The sequence below is a fragment of the Cucumis melo genome, chromosome 5 (assembly GCF_025177605.1).
Source record: "Cucumis melo cultivar AY chromosome 5, USDA_Cmelo_AY_1.0, whole genome shotgun sequence".
NCBI lineage: Eukaryota > Viridiplantae > Streptophyta > Magnoliopsida > Cucurbitales > Cucurbitaceae > Cucumis > Cucumis melo.
The window spans coordinates 9,145,762-9,167,778 of NC_066861.1; positions in this window are offsets into that span (position 1 = coordinate 9,145,762).

Consider the following 22,017-nt stretch of genomic DNA (forward strand, 5'->3'; position numbering starts at 1 on the left):
TAGGTGAGAGCTTAGAGGAGAGTTGAGAGTAGTCCAAACCTCATTTCCCCTCAGTTGTAATAGGCAAAAATGGAGCTATTTCTTATGCTCAGAGGCTCGACTCATTTCTTGTAACTTTCATTTGTAAATTTTACTTACTTTGTGTTTGTAATTTGAACTTCGTGGTCGAAAGGCTTAAAGTTGTCTTTATGAATGCAAAACATTAATACTTTCATTCACTCATCTCTTTTCTTTTCCATAATATTTGTTCTTTGTAATCATGACAATATAAATAATTAGTGGAGAATCTAGATGTTGGTATTATCTATCTTGTTGAGTAGGTGTTGTACCCAATGTACATCATTCTATTTGAAAGAAAGAATTAAGTATTAGGCGAAAGAGTAATAACCTAAACATTGCCAAATAAGCGGTGAAGAGAGTATAGAGATACAATCTTGTCATAAATTTCTCTCTAACATACATATCAGAAATGCAAGTGTATGTGACGATAAGGTGTCGAAAGGTTGCTTCCCTTAATAGAGGATGAGTTATAGATTATAATACTATCAAATAGTAATGATATAAATCATATGCTAATTTCAAGTATTTGCATCCCGAAAGGAGAGCAAGTATGGCAAAGGCGTCGAGAGGAGATTCGCCCTAAATTTAAAATTAACAAATGATTTGTGTCGCCTCTCATTCAACTATTTAACCTTGTAAAAATTCAAATTACATATGGGCATTCCTTCCTTCATCTTGCCTAAATAAAATAGAGTCCATATCATGAGTAACCACCACACTCATATCCATCTTGTTCCCCTCGCACGTAGTGTAGATAGTCTTAGAATAGTTTATAATGAGAATATATCAATTTTGTACAATCACCGCATAAAATTAACTTACGCATTATAGTCATAAGCATAATAGATTCCCTATGTTTGACTTTAGCTTATCTAGGAAACCTCTCTTTTCATTTACACTTAGGTAAGAGAGAGGAAAACGTGTATGCAATTGACAAATCTTTAAACATAAGCAACGTCGTGAGTAAGCGTCAGCCCCTTTTGTCGCATGCCCAAAGCTTAGTTGTCCAGTCTAGTCGCATAATTAGAACTTGAATTTGATGTCCAGGATAACACATAACTCATTGCACGTAATCAAACATGTACATTTCTCTCGTAATTATATTGAATATTATTTAACAAATCATTTTCTAAACTAATTCGAACAATTCACATTTTTTATCGCTCCATTCTAAGTTTAAATTCACAACGAGTTAATCAAGGGACCTAATGGATCTACGGATCATGAACTTCAACAATTCGAGATTAACTGGCTAAACCCTTTTAATCGAGTTAATCAACATTTGTTAACTAATCGAGATTGTCTACTATAGCCTTTCACAAATTATTCGTAATATTGGTCGGGTCAATTTATTGTTTTCCTTGAGCCTCACCTAATTCTCTAATTAACCATTGGTTTCCACATTTTTCTTCTTCGCTCTCTTCCTTCTTTTTAATTTCTCTTTTTTTTTTTTTTTTTTTTTTATAACTTTGTTAATTCGCTCTCCTTTTTATTTTATGAATTTTGTTTATAGCATTTATGACATTGTTCCCAAATTCTTTATTTTTCTTTTTTTCCTTTTAAGTTTTATTATCGCTCCTAAAATGCTCATGTTATTAAAAAAATCTTATCTGCCGTAATCAAAACAAAAAACAATATTTTAAATTATTAATTAATTAATCAAAAAATTATCTAGTTTTGAATGAAAGGCAATCTTTCCACATTTTATATCAAACCTAAGATTTTCATTTAAAGAAAAATTATTGAGGGGAGAAGTTAAGTCGTTCAATTTCATTATCATCATCACCAGAGGGAAAAAAAATCATATTCAACATCATTATTCAAATTATCAAAATCAGAGTCCAAAGAGGGTGCAACAATATTATCAAAATTTTCTTCAACATTTTCTGCAATTTTCAAAGAAAACTCATCATCGTGCTTTTTAATGGCATCATCAATAAAGGCAAGTCTCTTATCAAACAAAATATTTTTCCCTACATAAAGTTTTTCTTTAAGCAAATCCTTAAAATTTTTAGAAATATTTTCTTCGCACGCTTTATGAAAGTAATTAGGGGTTTGTAAAAGACACAAAGAAATATTTTTCTACGACAACTTCATTATATCGAAAATGTTAAAAGATACTATGTCTCCGTCAAATTCAACACTAAGAGACCTTTGATCTACCTTTGTAATAGTTTTAGTGGTTTTTAGAAAAGACCCACCTAGTAAAATTGAATGTGATGGTTTGATATAGAGGCTCCTTTCATTTCTAGGATATAAAAGTCTACCAAAAATATTTGATTGCCTACCTTTACCAAGACATCTTCTACAATGCCTAAAGGAGATAAAAGACCAATCCACCAGTTGTATAGAAACATTCGTTTTTGCAAGTTATTGAGCTCAATATCTTTAAAAGCACTAAAAATAATTACATTTATTGATGCTCCCAAGTCTAGCATTGCATGCAAAATTAAACTATTTCCTACTGTGCAAGGTAAGAAAAACATACCAAGATCGCTACATTTCTCCAAAATGTTTGTATTAAGTAAAGCAAACGCATTCCCCACTTACCATCACTTTTTTTTGTTTTGTCGTTCGCATTTCTTTTATTAGTGCAAAGTTTCTTTAAAATTTTTGCATACCTTGGTATTTGTTGTATGGTGTTTAAGAGAGGCAAAACTAACTTGAACTTTCCTAAATACCTCCAAGAGCTCCTCGTCCTTTGATGCTGCTTTCTTCTTTGGAGCCAACCTAGAAGGAAAAGATGCTTTAGGTGCATAATGAGGAATAGTAAAAGGAGCATCTTTTACCTTGCATTGTGAGGGTTGGTAAATAATGTCTACTTTTTCATCATTTACCTTGGTTTGATCAACAAGAGGGGGAAGGTTGGATTTTTATAAATGGGTCATCAATAGTAGAATTTAAAATCCTTCCACTCCATAAAGAGATCGCACTCACGTTAGTGTGGTTGGGTTGAGAAGAAAGCCCTTTACCTCCAAAGTTTGCTTACTGTCGTAGCCAATTAGGTAATCTAGTTACCCATGTTAACGAATTCGACTCTCGTCTCTTGTTGGAATGCCTTAGCACCCGTTGAAAGGTCTTTGCTTCTTGTTGAAATGCCCTTTTGTTTCATTTGTGAGTTGACTAAGATCCTTTTAGAATTGAAGAGAATTAGATGCCAAAGTTTTCAACATTTCATCCAAAAACGACATACCTTGAGTCGACGTGAAGAAGGTAGGGGCAGTGTAGGTAGGCTTTTGATCTTGGTTTTTCCATCTTAGATTTGGATGGTCTCTCCATCCCAAGTTGTAGGTATTTCAACGGGGATCATACTTCTTGAACCCCCTAATGGCATAGACATCCTTTGTAAGTTCGGGGCATTTGTCATTTTGATGCCCGGTCATGCCACAAATCCCATATTGGATAACTTAAGGTGCACTCCCTTTAGCCATAGAAGAAACAAGAGATATTGAATTTAACAATTAAGATCTAAGCTCGCTTACCTTTTTAGATATTGAATGTCTAGCTTGATTGACCTACTCCTAATGCCTTGGGAGTTCTCTGCCATAGTGGAAATTAAGTCTTGAGCCTGTATGGGTGTCTCTCATCCGCCAAGGCTCCCCACTTTGCTGTATCTATTGTATTCCTATCAAAAGCTAATAAATCGAAGTAAAAGTACTAGATCAAGTAAATTCGAAATTTAGTGGTGGGGGAAGCTTGCACATAGCTCTTTATGTCTCTCCTTATACTCGGAGAGAGACTCACCAAAAGCTTGCCTAATCCTGTAGATTTCCTTTCTAATGTTGTGTGCTTGGAAGACAAATTTTTTTTTTTCTAAGAAATTTTTTTTAAGACTAGCCCATGTTGTAATAGACCTCGGCTTTAGAAAATATAGCCATCTTTTGGCACTATTTGTAATGGAGTAGGGGAATCTCTTCCTATTTTACTATGTTTCTCTTATGTCATGTGGCCTCATGGAGTCCTTTAAATATATTTTGTGAGGATCTTCCTCGGAATTTCCCTTAAAAAAAAGTAAAATATGGATAAGCCCCAATTTTAACTCAAACGGTTGGATGGTAGGGTGAATTACTATACATAGGGGCCTTTGGTCTACGTCGGGCTCGGCTAACTCCCTCAATCTCTTTTCTCTAACCTCTCCCATTCTAACTCTGTCAAGGTTGTCTAATCCAGGTTCAAAGTTTGATTCTACCCCACTAAATGGTTATTGGTCTTGGTTAAGAGGATTGTTTGGTTATTGGTCTTGGTTAAGAGGATTGTTTACTATCTTTTCTTCTCTCTCTACGAATCCTATGTTCCTCCCTAGAGATATCCTAAAAAAAACAAATCTATATTCAAGGAGAAACGGGTGATACAATAGGTAGAGAGCAACAATATTCCATCAAACTATTTTTTTTTTCTTTTTAAGAAAAATTTTTAGAAATCAATATAAGATTTTCAATAAATAAAAGAAAATATTTTTTAAATCAAGATTTTGGTGTCTATGCCAAAGAAATTCCTAGCAGTGGCGCTAGTTGAAAGATGCTTTTTATGTAGGGTCGTTTAAAGAATAGAAAGTATACAAGGACTAAAACTATTGCGCAAAAGATTATCGTAATGATTATTACAAGGTACATACAATAGAGAAAAGAGATGTACAAAAGAATTGAACAAATGGGTTCAAAAGAAATCTCTACCTAAAAACCCTTCAATTAAAAGAGTTACCCAACTTACTAAGCCATTTTTGGATAGTATAAAGCAAGTCGGAATCGTGTCCCAAGGAAATTTTTGCTAAGCATTTCAATCAAGAAATCAAAAGACTTTTAGTAATTTCAAGAATCCAAAGAATAATAGTAGTAAAAGGTGAGTTGATTGTGTCAAGAAAAGAACAAGAAAAGAGGTGAAAGTAGTCCAAATTTTATGAATTAAGCAATTAAATTGCAAGTAAGAACCAAAAATTTAAAGAAGGTAACACAAGTGTTTCTCTCAAGAATAAAGAATAGAGAATTTGATGATTTACTTTAATTATAATCATTGAATCAAAAGGGTATTTGCAATCAAATTGATAGATCCTCAATCAATTGGTCTTTTTGGGATCAATTGCCCAAATTTAATGAACAATGTAAAAGACCAAAATTCATATTAATTCATGGGATTAAGTTTTTATCTCAGCGGTTTCAACAAAATCATAAAGAATTGCATTAAGATCAACAGTTTCATATTGAGACTTTTTAAAGGCTTTTAAAGCGGGTAGCCTCTATCTTTAAAAAGATTCATGGGACAAATTCAAATCAACAATCAAGGGTAAATTCAATAGGATGCTAAGTGATGCTAAAGAATCTAATCCAATATTATCAACTTTCATACTTTAGTAATGAGTTTAACACTTCTAAGAATTAAGGTTAAATTCTAAAATCATAAGGTGATCAAACCTACTTTTAAAGAATTTTTTTATGAGAAAACAAGAAAAGAAAAAGGCCCACGATCAATTATGAATGCAAAATTATACAAAGATTCTCATAGAATTGAAGTAAAGAGACTCATCCTAAGAGTTACCTTAGTTTATCATAGAGATTGAAGAAGCAAAAGAGAATTGATGGAAAAAGGTAGACATTCTTGAAGCGAATTGAGAGAATTTTATTAAGCAATTGAGAGAGTTTATACTAATTTTGAGAGAATTCTTGCTTGCAAACTAAGAAATAATTGAAATATGCAACTAATGAAGTGAAATAGAGGGTAAATAGGGCTTAATGGCAATTATTAGGGTTGAGGCACTAGAGACGCACTTCTAATTTCCATCAAAAAAGTTCAAATTGCCACTTCACTTGCCAGATTTTCATCTGAGCTCTGTGGCGCTTGTTTTGAGCGCACTATGGTGCTAAGGAGTTTGCACGCTTCTACCTTAGCATGCTCTCCATCGTTGGGGGTCGTGCTCCTCTTTCACAAAATTACGAAATTGCTTTTAAAGCTTGTTTTAGTATGTTCTTGCTCGTTTTAGCTCTGTTTTGAGTGGTTCTCATTGCATCGGACTTGTTGTAATGTCTAGTTTATTATTTTCTATAAAAAAGGTGAATTTAGTGAATATATGGGGAGAGAGTTAAATACTAAAAATCATGTCAAATATAGTCCTAACAACCTCTTAACTCCTCAATTAAATGGGATAGCTTAAAGATTGAATGGAATACTAGTTTAGAGGGTGAGATGCTTGCTTTTTGAGTCACAGTTTATTAATAACGGTCAACGAATTACATTTACTACCTGCGAGTTTGAGGACATAAAATCCAACAGAGTTAACCTTAATTGTCCATAACCCTCATAATTGAATATTATTGATGTTGGATGTTTGGAGATGCCTCTATTCAATTGGTTTACTTTGTTATTTTTACCTTAATTGTCCATAACCCTCATAATTGAATAGTATTGATGTTGGATGTTTGGAGATGCCTCTATTCAATTGGTTTACTTTGTTATTTTTACCTTCATTTCCATTTTAAAACTCAAGGACGAGATTATTTTTAGGGATTGAAATGAGGTAGTAGGAATATGGTATTATAGCCAAGCCCTCATTTTAGTAGGATTAGGATTAGTTTCTTTGGTTTATTAAAATTATGAATTAGGCTTTTATCATTTAGAATTAGGATTAAATTTCTTTTATTAATTAGGATTTGTTTTTTTTTTTTTTTTTTTTTTTGCTATAAATAGAGTATTTGTATTCATAATTTTTTATATTCAATAAAATTTTCTCATTTGGTATACACCAATGAACTTCCTTTATGTTGGGTTGTTATGCTCTATTATAATGAAACTATGTTAATTGTCTTCTTCATCCTTTAGGGACCATTTGAATGTTTGAGTTTTGAATGTCTTGGACTAGAGGTGTAAGAGTAACCCAATAACTCAAATGACCTGAACTACCTAAACCATATTTATAAGGGTTGGGTTGGGTTGAGTTTTTTTTCAGTTAGGCTGGATTTTAGGTTGAGGGTTGAAAATTTTGATTTAACCCAACCCAACTCGATTTGATGATATATATATATATTTAGTTATGTTTATATATTTATATTTATAGTATTATTGTAAATATAATTATAGATATTCATAACCTATACATAGGTTACTAATTTTTATATAACTCTTCTTTCATTCCATGTTATAACATTCATTCCATTGAATTCCATAATGTAACTTATATCATGATACGTTCTATAAATAAAGGTATGCGGTGCCGTTTGTTAAAAATATTGTTAGCTCATAATAAGATTACGGTTTGGTTCATCTTAATTTCTTTATGATTTATGTGATTGTTTATGTTTAGTTTTTATTTCAATTATTTTAAGATTTATGTATATTTTATGGGTTCTTTATGATTTATGTCTATAATTTAGTTGTCTACTTTCTATTAGTATAAGTTTTGTAATTGTTTGTATGATCTAAATGATTTTATCAATTTACCTAAATATGTTGTTTTATCATGTTAGGTATAAGTATGTTGTAAAATTAACATTTTTGGTATGTATTGTTGTTAAATTTTCATAATATATAATTTTTATTTGTAACTTTAATTATTGTGCATTAACATGCATGTTTTAAATTATTATATCTTGTTCCCATTGATTTTTGTATCATGTGCATAATATGATATTTATCTAAGTTGTCTTAGAATGCATGTTTGACATGTTTATTAAATCACTACAAGAAAAGTCACTTTCTATGACATTTGTAAAGAAAAAAAATTGAGAGAAGAGGAGAAACAATTGTCATAATATGTAAAAATGCGCTTTTTTAGCGGAAAAATACGTTGTTTTCGGATATTGTTTTCCATGACAGTTATTTAGTGTCATTAAAGGGTATATGCTTTTTTTAATATAATTTATTAAAATAAAAAAAACCTAATTTTATTCAATAAACTGAATCCCTAATTGATTTTCAAATTTCTCCTTCCCCATCTTTCGAAACGACGCTACCCTCTGCTCTCCGACGCCGACGCCGACGCTACCGTCTGCTCCTCCTCCACCTTCAACCGGCGCCCGACGAAGCTTCTTCAGCCGATGCCCATCTCAGCCGACGCCCATCTCAGCCGACGCCCATCTCAGCCGACGCCCATCTTCAGCCGACGCCCACCTTCAGCCGACCCCCGACGAACACATTCAGCCGACGCCCACCTTCAACCGACGGCCGACCAAGCTCTTCCACCGACGCCCGCACACCCAACTTCAGGCGACGCCCTACGCCCTACACCCACCACGGCCGACGCACCCACCACGGTTTACCCACCCACCCGCGGCCGAATCACCCAGTCCAACGTTGATCCGCGCACCCAGCCGACGCACTGAGTCGACCCGTCATCCGCGCAGCTTCAAATCTTTCGCGTACCCAGGTTCTAATCCATTTCTTTTTAACTCATATATAATATCCATCTCCAATTTCATAAGGTTCTAGAATCGTTTATAATTGGACGTTTATAATTGGAATAAGGTTGGGAATTTGATCTATTGGCACAATACACAAAACAACGTTAATTCTCCTTCTATATTAAATTAGAAGAACAAAAAGGGGGCTATCACTTTTAACATTATTGCTTGCGACTTTGTGGTCCATTTGGTTGGAGGGAAATCACGACTTTGTGGTCCATATAACAATATATGTGCGTATGTTAGAGAATGTTAAATTCGTTTAAATGATCATCACTAGTTTCATTTGAGGTGTGCATTGTGTTTGGTGCATTATTGTTAAGAAATGTTGTTAGCAAATCTTTGCATAAATTGATCTAAAAAAAACTATTGAAAATATTAAGAGTTTTTCTTAAAGCGAAATTGTTAAGGTTACGGTTTACTTGTAGGTTACTAAGTAACTCAATAATAAACTTGGAAAGATTAATTCAAGACTAAAGCTAGTTTTTAAGGTGGGGAGATTATAACACACATATATAATTAATTTTCATCCGTTTATATTTTATTTTGGACTTCTTACCATACACGAATATATAATCAATTTAGGCTAAATTTATTATTTCCTTATTTGTTTTAATATTTATGTATATTTACCCTTGTCATACAGAATGGACAAATCATGGATGATGGAAAATAGGATGTCTAGAGAATATGATGTAGGAGTTGAAAGTTTTATTCAATTTGGTTTGTCTCATGCCAAAGGTTCTAATTCGATAAGATGTCCATGTCTGAAATGCGGGAATCGTTTACTTAAGGATGTCTCAATAGTTCGATATCATTTGTATGCCAATGGAATTGATAAAAGTTACAAGATATGGTTCTGGCATGGTGAAGATTTGAACTCAGAGACCGTTACCAGTAAAATGGAAAATTTAGGTAATGAAAAATATGAACATGATGATTTGTTTAATACAGTAAACATGTTGCAATCCGCTCATGACGAATCTTGTAATACATCCAACACATTTGATACTATGTTTGATGATGCAAAGAAACCCTTATATCCAGGATGTAAGAAATTCACTAAGTTGTCAGCTCTCGTGAGACTATACAACTTAAAGGTTAGATATGATTTGAGTAACACTAGCTTCTCCGAATTGTTGTCCATAATAAGTGATCTCCTACCTGACAACAACGAAATACCAACTTCTTTATACGAAGCAAAGAAAACACTAGGTGCCTTAGGACTCAGTTACCAAAAAATTGATGCATGTCCTAATGATTGTTGTTTGTATAGAAAAGAGTATGCAAACTCGACAAAGTGTCCTAAGTGTGGTTTGTCAAGGTGGAAGATCAATAAAAACTCAACAAAGGAAAACAGTGGAGTTGCTGCCAAGCAGATGTGGTATTTTCCAATAGTTCCAAGATTTATAAGAATGTTTAAGAACTTAGAGAATGCTAAGAACTTGCGTTGGCATGCGATGGATAGAAAAATCGATGATATTATGAGACATCCGGCCGACACTCCATCATGGAGGTTGATAGATCACATGTGGCCAACATTTGGGTCAGAACCTAGAAATCTTCGTTTAGGTTTGTCGACTGATGGAATTAACCCATTTGGAGATTTATCGTCGAACTATAGTTGTTGGCCCGTTATTACTACAATATACAATCTTCCACCATGGTTGTGTATGAGAAGGAAACATTTGATGTTGACAATGTTAATATCAGGTCCGAAGCAACCGGGATATGATATCAACACCTATTTAGCACCCTTAATTGATGATCTCAAAATTTTATGGGAAGAAGGGGTTCAGTGTTTTGATGCGTATAAAGAAGAATATTTCACTTTGCGAGCCGTCTTATTGTGGACTATCAATGATTTTCCTGCATATGGTAATTTATGTGGATGTACTGTCAAAGGCTTTAAGGCTTGTCCAATATGTGGAGAAGAGACTACTTCAATCAGACTACAACATGGAAAAAAAAATGTATACATGGGACACAGGAAATATTTGCCAAGATATCATCCTTATAGATTACAGAAAAAGAATTTTGATGGTAAGCAAGAGCATGGAAAGCCTCCACAACCCTTGTCAGGAGAGGCCATCTACTTTAAACTCAAAGAAATGATTTTTTCTTCTGGGAAGAATTGTGGCAAGAATAATAATGAAGGTGGCAATGACTACTGGAAAAGAAGATCAGAATTCTTCGAACTACCATATTGGAAGAACTTGCATGTACGACATTGTCTGGACGTAATGCATATTGAGAAGAATGTATGCATGAATATAGTAGGAACATTGCTTGATTTACCAGGCAAAAGTAAAGATGGGATGAATAGTAGACTTGATCTAGTGGACATGAATATAAGACCAGAATTGGCACCAATGGTTACAGGTAATAAAACTTACATACCTGCAGCATGTTATACATTGTCAAGAGAAGAGAAGTATCGGTTTTGTAAGACTTTGGCTGAAATTAAAGTTCCAGAAGGATATTCATCAAATATTAGAAGTCTTGTCTCTTTGAATGACTTAAAACTTAATGGCCTTAAATCGCATGACTGTCACGTTTTAATGCAACAATTGCTTCCAATTGCAATACGTTCAATCCTACCAAAGAATGTGAGATACACTATAAGTAGACTGTGTTTTTTCTTCAATGCGATTTGTGCTAAAAGTTTCTCCGTATCAGAGCTTGATGCATTGCAAGAAGATATAGTAATGACTTTATGTAATCTTGAGAAGTATTTTCCACCCTCTTTTTTCACAATTATGGTTCATCTGGTTGTTCATCTTGTGAGAGAAGTAAAACTTTGTGGTCCTGTATATTTGCGGTGGATGTACCCATTTGAAAGATACATGAAAGTGTTGAAAAGTTTTGTTCGTAATAGAAATCGACCTGAAGGATGCATTGCAGAAGCACAAGTATGTGAAGAGGCTGTTCACTTCTGTTCGGATTTTCTTTCTGGATTAGATGAAATTGGTCTTGGATCACTAAATTCAAGGGAAGAGAAACAAATCGATAGGCCGTTGTCAGCGGGAACCTATGTCCGCCCTGATATGCAGGAACTGAAGCAAGCACATCTTCACATTTTACAGAACACTGAAGAAGTACATCCATATATAGAGTATGATTTCTTATCATCATACACTAACACCATTAAATTACCCTTAAGAACACATAATTTATATTTATTAACTATATTGTAGAGAACATATGAATCATCTCAAAATTGAAAACCCAAGAAGAGCAAAAAATGAACAGTGGCTACAAGTTGAACATAATCGATCATTCGGTGCATGGATACGAGATAAGGTGAATGAAAACTTCAAATCATCCATGTTGTTTTATTATTATTATTTACCAGTCCCAACATATAACTCTTTTTTTTAATAGGTGATGTGTGAATTACATGAAGGAAAGGTAGTCTCGAACACAATATGATGGCTTGCACATGGCCCCAATTGTGGTGTAATGACGTATGAAGGGTATATGGTTAACGGATGTTCTTACCACACTAAGTCCCGTGATGACCATCGAACTGTTCAAAATAGTGGGATTATGTTAGTGGCAACGACAATGCAGGTGTCAAGTGCGAAGGACAAAAATCCAGTGATTGGTGACATGTCTTTCTATGGGATCATTGAAGACATTTGGGAAGTTAGTTACAATACGTTCAATACTGTTCTTTTCAAATGCAAATGGGTTGAAAATAAGAATGGTGTTCGAATAGACGATCTTCATTTCACGTTGGTTGACCTTAGCCGAATTGGACATTCTTCAGATTCCTTCATTATTGCCACACACGGACAACAAGTCTTTTATGTCTCAGATCCTGTTGATCCAAGATGGTCGGTTGTTGTAAGGCCACCACAAAAAGACTTTCCGTACAAATGTGCTAATGATGACCTTGGAGATATGTTGCCACACTACCCCCCAGTCTCAAAATGGAATTCAACAACTGACATTGATGAAAGTGGGGATGCATACACTAGACTTGACTGTGAAGGCACATGGGTTACCAATAGCTACCGCTTGCCTTGATGCATACATAATGTAAGATATGTTATTACAGTGATGAACTTCATAAGTTTGTTTGATATTTATCTTCTTTCAATGTATTTGTAATGCACTCGTAGGTATCTATACACACGTATGGAATCAGCAAGAACTTTGAATCTATACAAGTTTCTTGATGCTGGGTCGATTAGTTGTGGAAGTTCTAAAGAAGAACGAGCCTAATTGTTGACTGCACGATTACTTGGAACAGATTACGATCAACTCTTACTGTTTTCTTACAATTCCGGGTATGTTCATAACCTAAAGTTATTGATAGGAATTGTGGTTACAGTAGTCTAAGATGTAGTATTATTGTTTGACACATATATTTAGGAATCATTGGACATTGGTTGTAATAAACCTTACGAAGGGTGCTGCCTTTTGGATAGACCCTTTGAAAAACCGTATTGACCCAGATGTAACCGAAGTAGTCGAAAGGTATGTCATACTTACTTTTACCTTTACTTCCTTTTTTCTTAATGAGACAATATTTTAATTAGTTCAAACTTCAATATTATTCTGTAGGTCGTTCAACATAATGAACAAGAAAAAACCTGCTTGGAGGGTCGTGAAGGTATGTGAATATCTATATTGCTATGGGTTGTATATTAATCCATATTTCTAACATAGGTGAACTCATGTGTATGTGTATCTCCAGTGTCCTAAGCAATCAGGAGTAGTAGAATGTGGTTATTACATGATGCGGTTCATGCGTGACATCATAATGTCAACGAGTACTTCTATCATACAGATAGTAAGCATAACAGTTATAAAACTAGCGTGCATATATACTTTTTTGTAAATGAAACTCATTTAGAACCACTTCATTGTCTACAGATGAAAGATTCACCTCGTGCGTACACACAGGATGACATTGATTGTATAAGGTCTGAGTGGGCTGAGTTTGTAGGGAAGCACGTACATTGTGCTTAGGATAAGATATTTTGTTACACATTTTGTCACATATTTTGTCATATACTTTGCACATATTTTGTCATATATTTTGTCACATATTTTTGTGTTCGAGCTACCATGGAAAATACAGTGCTGGAGGAAAATACAACTGTCATGTTCAATATCAATGAGGTAAGGTTATCTTAGAATGTATTAAAATGCAGTTTTTTAAGTTCATCAAATTATCTCCATTGATTTAGTATCTCCTTTTGTACTTTGTTCTAGTTATCTTAGCGTGTTGTTGATCTTGAAGTGTGTTGTTGATCTTGAAATGTGTATGTAATTATTGTTGAAGTGTGTTGTTCATAAGTGTTGTTGATCGTGGAGTGTGTATGTAATTATTGTTGAAGTGTTGTTGATCTTGAAGTGTGTTGTTGATAAAAGAGTGTTGTAGATAAAGAAGTGTTGTTGATCTTGAAGTGTGTATGTAATTATTGTTGATCTTGAAGTGTTGTTGATCTTGAAGTGTGTATGTAATTATTGTTGATCTTGAAGTGTTGTTGATCTTGAAGTGTGTATGTAATTATTGTTGATCTTGAAGTGTTGTTGATCTTCAAGTGTGTATGTAATTATTCTTGAAGTGTGTTGTTGATAAAAGAGTGTTGTAGATAAAGAAGTGTTGTTGATCTTGAAGTGTGTATGTAATTATTGTTGATCTTGAAGTGTTGTTGATCTTGAAGTGTGTATGTAATTATTGTTGAAGTGTGTTGTTGATAAAAGAGTGTTGTAGATAAAGAAGTGTTGTTGATCTTGAAGTGTGTATGTAATTATTGTTGATCTTGAAGTGTTGTTGATCTTGAAGTGTGTATGTAATTATTGTTGAAGTGTGTTGTTGATAAAAGAGTGTTGTAGATAAAGAAGTGTTGTTGATTTTGAAGTGTGTATGTAATTATTGTTTAAGTGTGTTGTTGATAAAAGAATGTTGTACATAAAGAAGTGTTGTTGATATTGAAGTGTTGTTGATATTGAACTATGTATGTAATTATTGTTGAAGTGTGTTGTTCATAAAAGAGTGTTGTAGATAAAGAAGTGTTGTTGATCTTGAAGTGTGTATGTAATTATTGTTTAAGTGTGTTGTTGATAAAAGAATGTTGTACATAAAGAAGTGTTGTTGATATTGAAGTGTTGTTGATCTTGAAGTATGTATGTAATTATTGTTGAAGTGTGTTGTTCATAAAAGAGTGTTGTAGATAAAGAAGTGTTGTTGATCTTGAAGTGTTGTTGATCTTCAAGTGTGTTCTTTTTGGTTTTGCTAGGTTGACAAAGGTCTTAACAAGGCAAAAGGGAATCCTATGGCATTCTATAAGGTATGTACTCAATCATGTTATGGTTGAATAGGCAAACATATTTGAAGTGTGTATGTGTTCTATGTTGTTGAAGTGTGTTGTTCATCATGAAGTGAATGTGATGTGTTTATGTGGGTGAATGTGTTGTCTTGTTGAATTATTTTGTTTCCTTTTCTTTTCTTATTAGGTTTTGCCACAATCCATTGGAGCAATGAAACCATGGATACGCCAATTAGTTGATGTATAGCCTTTTTTATAGGTTTGGTAGGAATTTTTTTTGTTTAAATGTAATTATTTAAAATAGTTTGTTCGTACCAAAAAATATTTGTACTAACAATTAAAGCAATATTAGTAAGTGTTTATTTCTATTAAAGCGTTCACCTTTTTTCCATTTGTTGTTGTATTGGTATGTAATGTTATGTGTAATGGCAGGGCGACAACAAATACATAATTCAATAAGAAATAGAGCTTTTGAAAAAAGGGACTAAAAAACACAACTATGACATTTAAATTGAAAAATAAAACTGTCATCGAAAAAGTTTTATTGACAGTTAATAAAAGTCATGGTAAGTAAAATGATGACAGTTAAAAAGTGTCATAAATGATAAATAATGACATTTAATATCAGTCATAGATTATTAACAATGACAGTTATCTTCCGTCATAAAATGTCAACTATGACAGTTATAATCTGTCTTAAAATATAAACAATGATAGTAATTAACTGTCATCGAATATATAATAGTGACAGTTATACTCTGTCATAAAATGTAAACTGTGATAGTTATTAACTGTCATCGTAGCTAAATAATGACAGTTATATTCAGTCATTAAAAAAAATCTTTCGTGACAGGTATTATGTGTCATTGAAACAACATTTCGTGACAGTTTATACAACTGTCATAAAATACTTTCCATGACTGCCGCATCAATGACTGCAAAAAACTGTCACGAAAACCTTCAATGACAGCATTTAACTGTCATTGTAGGCCCTTTTTCTACTAGTGAATTTCTAATATTAGTAAATTTCTTTATTATAGTTCTACCATGTCAAGTCTTACAAAATTACAATTTCTAGCTCTTGATATCAATTATGATAATTATTTATCATGGGTGCTTGATGCTGAAATTCATTTAGATGTCATGAATCATGGAGAAACAATTAAAGAAGGAAACACAACTTCAAGTCAAGAAAAGGCGAAAGCCATGATTTTCGTTCGACATTATCTTCATGAGAGACTAAAGATTGAATATGTTACGGTAAAAGATCTCTATAAACTATAGCAAAGTTTAAAAGAAAGGTATGATCGTCAAAAAAGTGTGATTCTTCCTAAAACTCGATATGATTGGATGCACTCAAGGTTGCAAGATTTTAAATCAGTAAGTGATTATAATTCTGCATTATTTAAAATTTATTCAAAATTATTGCTATATGGAGAAAAAGCTATTGATAAAGATATGTTAGAGAAAACCTTTTCAACATTTCATGTATCGAATATACTTTTGCAGCAGCAATATTGAGAAAGAGATTTTAAAAAGTATTCTAAACTCGTATCATGTCTTCTTGTGGCTGAACAAAATAATGAGTTATTAATGAAAAACCATGAATCTCGATAAACTAGAGCAACACCCCCTGAAGCGAATATTGTATTTTCAAATAATAATGGTCGACTCGTGGTCATGGCCAAGGTCGTGATCGTAGTAAAGGAAGAAGTAATTATACTTTTTGTGGTAATAATCATTCAAATTTCAGGAAAACTACAAATGATAATTATAGAGGGAAGACTCCACAAAATAAGAAATTTAAAAGTGTTGAAAATCAATGCTTTTGTTGTGGTATGAATGGTCATTAGATTCGTACTTGTCGTAGATCCAAGCACTTAGTCGACCTCTATCAAACCTCATTGAAAGAAAAAGGTAATAATGTGGAAGTAAATTTTGCCTATCAAGATGATGTATTTGACCCTTCCAACATGACACATTTAGATGTTACTGACTTCTTTGAGTCTCCTGAAGAGAAAACTTATGTTAATGAAGGAGTAGCAAATATTTTCTTTAATTATGATAATGTCCAAAACTAATATTTGCATTATGTTTTAGTGTTTTCTCTATTCAACATTTAGCAGTTCATTTACATTATTTACATTTCAAGGTTAGTTTTGTTTCTTTTTAACCGAGAGACTTATTGTAATTGTTTTTTTATGAAGAGTTATGGACATTTCTCATATTTTAACTAACTCAAAGATAAATAATAAAGACTTATGTTTGGCAGATAGTGCAACTATGCACATAATACTTAAAAGTTAAAAAAAAAATTCTACATTGACAATGCTTGAAGTAAATATCAAAACAATATCAGGTCTACAAACTTGATTGAAGGTTTTGGTAAAGCAAACCTTATTTTGCCTAAAGGAACAAAATTCACAATTAGTAATGTTTTGTTCTCTAGTAAGTCAAAAAGAAACTTATTGAGTTTCAAAGATACACGTCAAAATGGTTATCATATTGAAACTAGCAATAAAAATAATATAGAATATCTTTATATTACATTTATTGTTTCACATGAGAAGAGTATATTGGAAACACTACCTGATTTTTCTTCTAGAATATATTATACTCATATACGAGTAATTGAAACATATGCGACCATGAACCCAAAGTTCATGAATTTAAATATATTTACTGTTTGGCATGATCAATTGGGTTATCCTGGGTTAATAATGATGAGAAGAATTATTAAAAATTTCATAGGCATCCACTAAATAACTAAAAGATTCTTCAATCCAATGAATTATCATGTATTACTTGCTCCCAAAGAAAATTGATTATTAGGCCATCATAGCAAAGTTGGAGTTGAGTCACCTACATTTTTTGAACGAATTCATTGTGACATATATGGACTCATTAATCCACTAGTGGACCATTTAGATACTTCATGGTTTTAATTGACGCATCAAGTAGATGGTCACATGTGATTATTATCAAGTTGAAACCTTGTATTTGCAAGATTACTTGCTCAATAAATCAAATTAAGAGCACAATTTCATGATTATACAATAAAAAATATTCGACTTGATAATGCTGGTTAGTTTACATCCCAATCATTTAATAATTTTTCCAGGTCAATTGGGATAAATATTAAACATTCTATAGCTCATGTTCATACACAAAATGGTTTGGCAGAATCATTTATCAAGCATTTATAATTGATTGTCAGACCATTACTTATGAGAGCAAAACTTCAGTTATCTATATGGGGTCATACTATTCTGCATGCAGCATCACTTATATGCATAAGACCAACATCTTATCATAAGTACTCCCCGGTACAATTAGCTTATGGTAGGAGCCAAATATTTCTCATTTGAGAATTTTTGGTTGTGTAGTATATGTTCCAATTTTTCCATCACAACGTACTAAAATGGGACCTCAAAGAAAGTTAGGAATATATGTCGAATTTGAATCCCCACCAATTATTAGATATCTTGAACCCCCGACGGGAGATGTCTTTACTACACGATTTGCTTATGTCATTTTAATGAGACAACTTTTCCAACATTAGGGGGAGGAATTAAGAATTTAGAAAATGAAATTGTCTGGAATATATCGTTATTGTCTCATGTAGATCCTTGTACAAAGCAATGTGAACTAGAAGTTCAAAAAATAATTCATTGACAAAGTGTAGTAAACCAAATGTCAGATGTATTTACAGATACTAAGAAAGTGACCAAGTCATATATTCCGATTACAAATGCTCCATCTAAAATTGAAATCCCAACTCAGCAAGTTGATACAAGTAATGAATCAGCAATGCGACAAAAGCGTGGAATACCAATAAGTTCAAAGTATAAAAATCCTCAAGAAAGAAAAGTGATCAATAGTCGAAATGACTTAATTGATAATAGAAACATTCAAGAAAAAGTCTTGGACACGACTAATGGTAAAAATGCTGAAGACACTCAAGTATATGAAGATAACAATGAGATCTTGATAAATTATACAATGACAGAAAAAAGATAGAATAGAACTGATGTAATTGTGGACAACATTTTTGCGTATAATGTTGCACATAATATCATTCCTGAAAATGAGGATTATGAACCTAAATTTGTTGACGAATGTCGTAATAGAAAGAATTGGTCCAAGTGGAAAGAAGTCATCCAAGCAGAATTGAACTCACTTACGAAACGTGAAGTTTTTGGACTTATAATTCATATACGTAAAGGTATAAAACCTGTGGAATTTAAATAGGTATTTGTGCGTAAAAGAAATAAAAATAATGAGGTCACTAGATATAAAGCACGACTTATTGCACAAGGATTTTCTCAAAGATCGGGCATTGATTATAAGGAAACATATTCTCCTGTGGTGGATGCTATTACATTAAGATATTTAATTAGTCTGACTGTATGTGAAATTTTTTAAATGCATCTTATGATGTAGTTACAGTATACCTGTATGAATCTTTGGAAAATGAAATCTGTATGAAAATCCTTGAAAGATTTAAGTTACCTGAATCATATAATTCAAATTCTAGAGAATTATATTCAATCAAATTACAAAGATCATTATATGAATTGAAACAATCAGGACGAATGTGGTACAATCGCTTGAGTGAATATTTATTGAAAGAAGATTATCAAAATAATCCATTTTGTCCATGTGTTTTTATTAAGAAATCACAGTCAAATTTGCAATTATAGTTGTATATGTTGATTATTTAAATATAATTAGTACTCTTGAAGAGTTTTCAAAGGCAATAGAATATCTCAAAAAGGAATTTGAGATGAACGATCTTGGCAAAACAAAATTTTGCCTTGGTTAGCAAATCGAACATTTAGCCGATGGAATTTTTAGTCATCAATCGACATATACATAAGAGATTTTAAAAAGATTCTACATGGACAAAGCACACTCATTGAACATTTCAATGGCAGTTCGATCACTAGATTTGAAGAAGGATATCTTTCAACCTCAAGAAGATAATGAAGAATTACTTGGTCCTGAAATACCATACCTTAATGCACTAGGTGCACTGATGTATCTTGCTAATAACACGATACCAAATATAGCATTTTCAATTAATTTATTGGCAAGATATAATTTTTCTCCAACAAAAAGACATTGGAATGGAGTTAGCAGGTGCTTCATTATCTTCGAGGGACGATTGATATGGGTTTGTTAATTCAAACATTGATCTAGTTGGTTATGCAGATGCTGGATATTTGTCTAACCCACACAAAGCAAGATCTCAAACAAGTTATCTATTTACATGTGGAGGAACTGCTATATCTTGGCGATCTATAAAACAAATCATTACGGTCACTTCATCGAATCATGCAGAAACTCTTGCAATTCATGAAGCTAGTAGAAAATGTGTATGATTGAGATCAATGACTTATCATATTCGAGAAACATGTAGTTTGTCTTTCAGTAAAAATTTATCAACAATATTGTTTGAAGATAATACTGCATGTATAGCACAAATCAAAGGATGATATAGAAAAGGAGATAGAACAAAGCATATCTCACCAAAACTCTTCTATACATATGACCTTGAAGGAAATAGTTACATCAGTGTTCAACAAATTTCTTCAAAAGACAACTTGGCAGACTTATCCACAAAGGCATTACCCACATCAACATTTGAAAAACTTATGCACAACATTGTAATATGATGACTTAGGAAACTCAAGCTATGTATTCATAAGGGGGAGTAGAAATATTACCCTTAAGAAATAGTAATACTGCACTCTTTTTTCCTTGACTATGGTTTTTCCCATTGGGTTTTCCTAGCATGGTTTTTAATGAGACAGTTATTAATGTATAAAAATTATGTACTCTTTTCCCTTCACTAGGATTTTTCCCCGTCAGGTTTTTTCTTAGTAAGGTTTTAACGAGGCATTTATTTTTATATAATATAGATATCTAAAGGAGAGTATTGTAAATATAATTATAGATATCCATAACCTATACATAGGTTACTAACTTTTACATAACTCTCCTTCCATTCCATGTTATAACATTCATCCCATTGAATTACATAATGTAACCTATACCATGATATGTCCTATAAATAGAGGTATGTGGTGTCTTTGTAAGACACCACAATTTAGTTCAATTGTTTTTTCTTCTTCATCTCTTCTCTATTCTTCTCTTTGGTTGTTTTTTTTTTTTTTCTTTTATTCTTTATTTCATAACAAGTATTAATTTATTATTACTATTATTAATTTAGTAAATGGAAAAAGAAGTAGGTCATGGACTCACACCTCATTCTCATTTTGTTCATCAGCCTGTACATCGTGTCTCATCTCTCTGACTCACCCTCTCTGTCTCGTCTCGACCTCTCATCTCCGGCGTCCACTGTCTCCTTCTCAATCTCTGGCGTTCACCTCTCCTTCTCAACCTGACAACCCAATCCAACCCAAATCATATTTTAAGGGTATGGTTCGGTTGGGTTGGGTTGAGAATATTTATGGGTTATTCGAGTTGCTAACCCAATCAACCCAAAAATATGGGTTGGGGTTAGGAATGTCTTCTAACCCAACTCAACCTGTTTATACCCCTATCTGGGATAATTAAGGTCTGTGTTTGGATTTTTAGGATAATTGATGTCTAAAAGTTAAATATTTGTGTTCAATTTAATACTTTGTAAAGATTAAAATTAATTACTTAACTAAATGCTAAAGATCAATTAAATTTAACCTTAAATAGTTTATTATTATGTTAGTTAGTGCTAAATAATAATAATAATAAAAGTATATCTTTTAACATACATAATTAAATTAATTATTGAAAATAATTAAATTACTATAAATTAGTTAGAAAATTTAACCAATAATTTATATGAAATAGTTTCATAACATTAAAAAATATAGTTATATTTAATAATTAACTAAGTTATACTTCGCCGCTCATCTTTTTCACACGTAAAAATCTCACACTTTTACAAAGTATTAAAAAACCCACGTTAAAGTGAATTTTAAGGTTCCATGAATAATATTGTCCAGAGTTTTAAAAAGTGAAATTACGTGAAACAAACATAGATATTAAATATCTGTCTAAAATTTCATGAAAAATGTGTAAAACAAACAGGACTAGGATCGTATATTATCTATCAATTTGAAATTAGGGCGCTTGAGGTGGAGATGGGGGCACTAAGAAGGTTCTAGAAAAGGCACTATATTATCCAATACCCCCAAGTTTTATTGGTCGAGGTCGAGGCAAGCTTGCTTTTCTTGCAATTGAAAGAAACTCACACAAATTTGTTTCCTATCAATCTC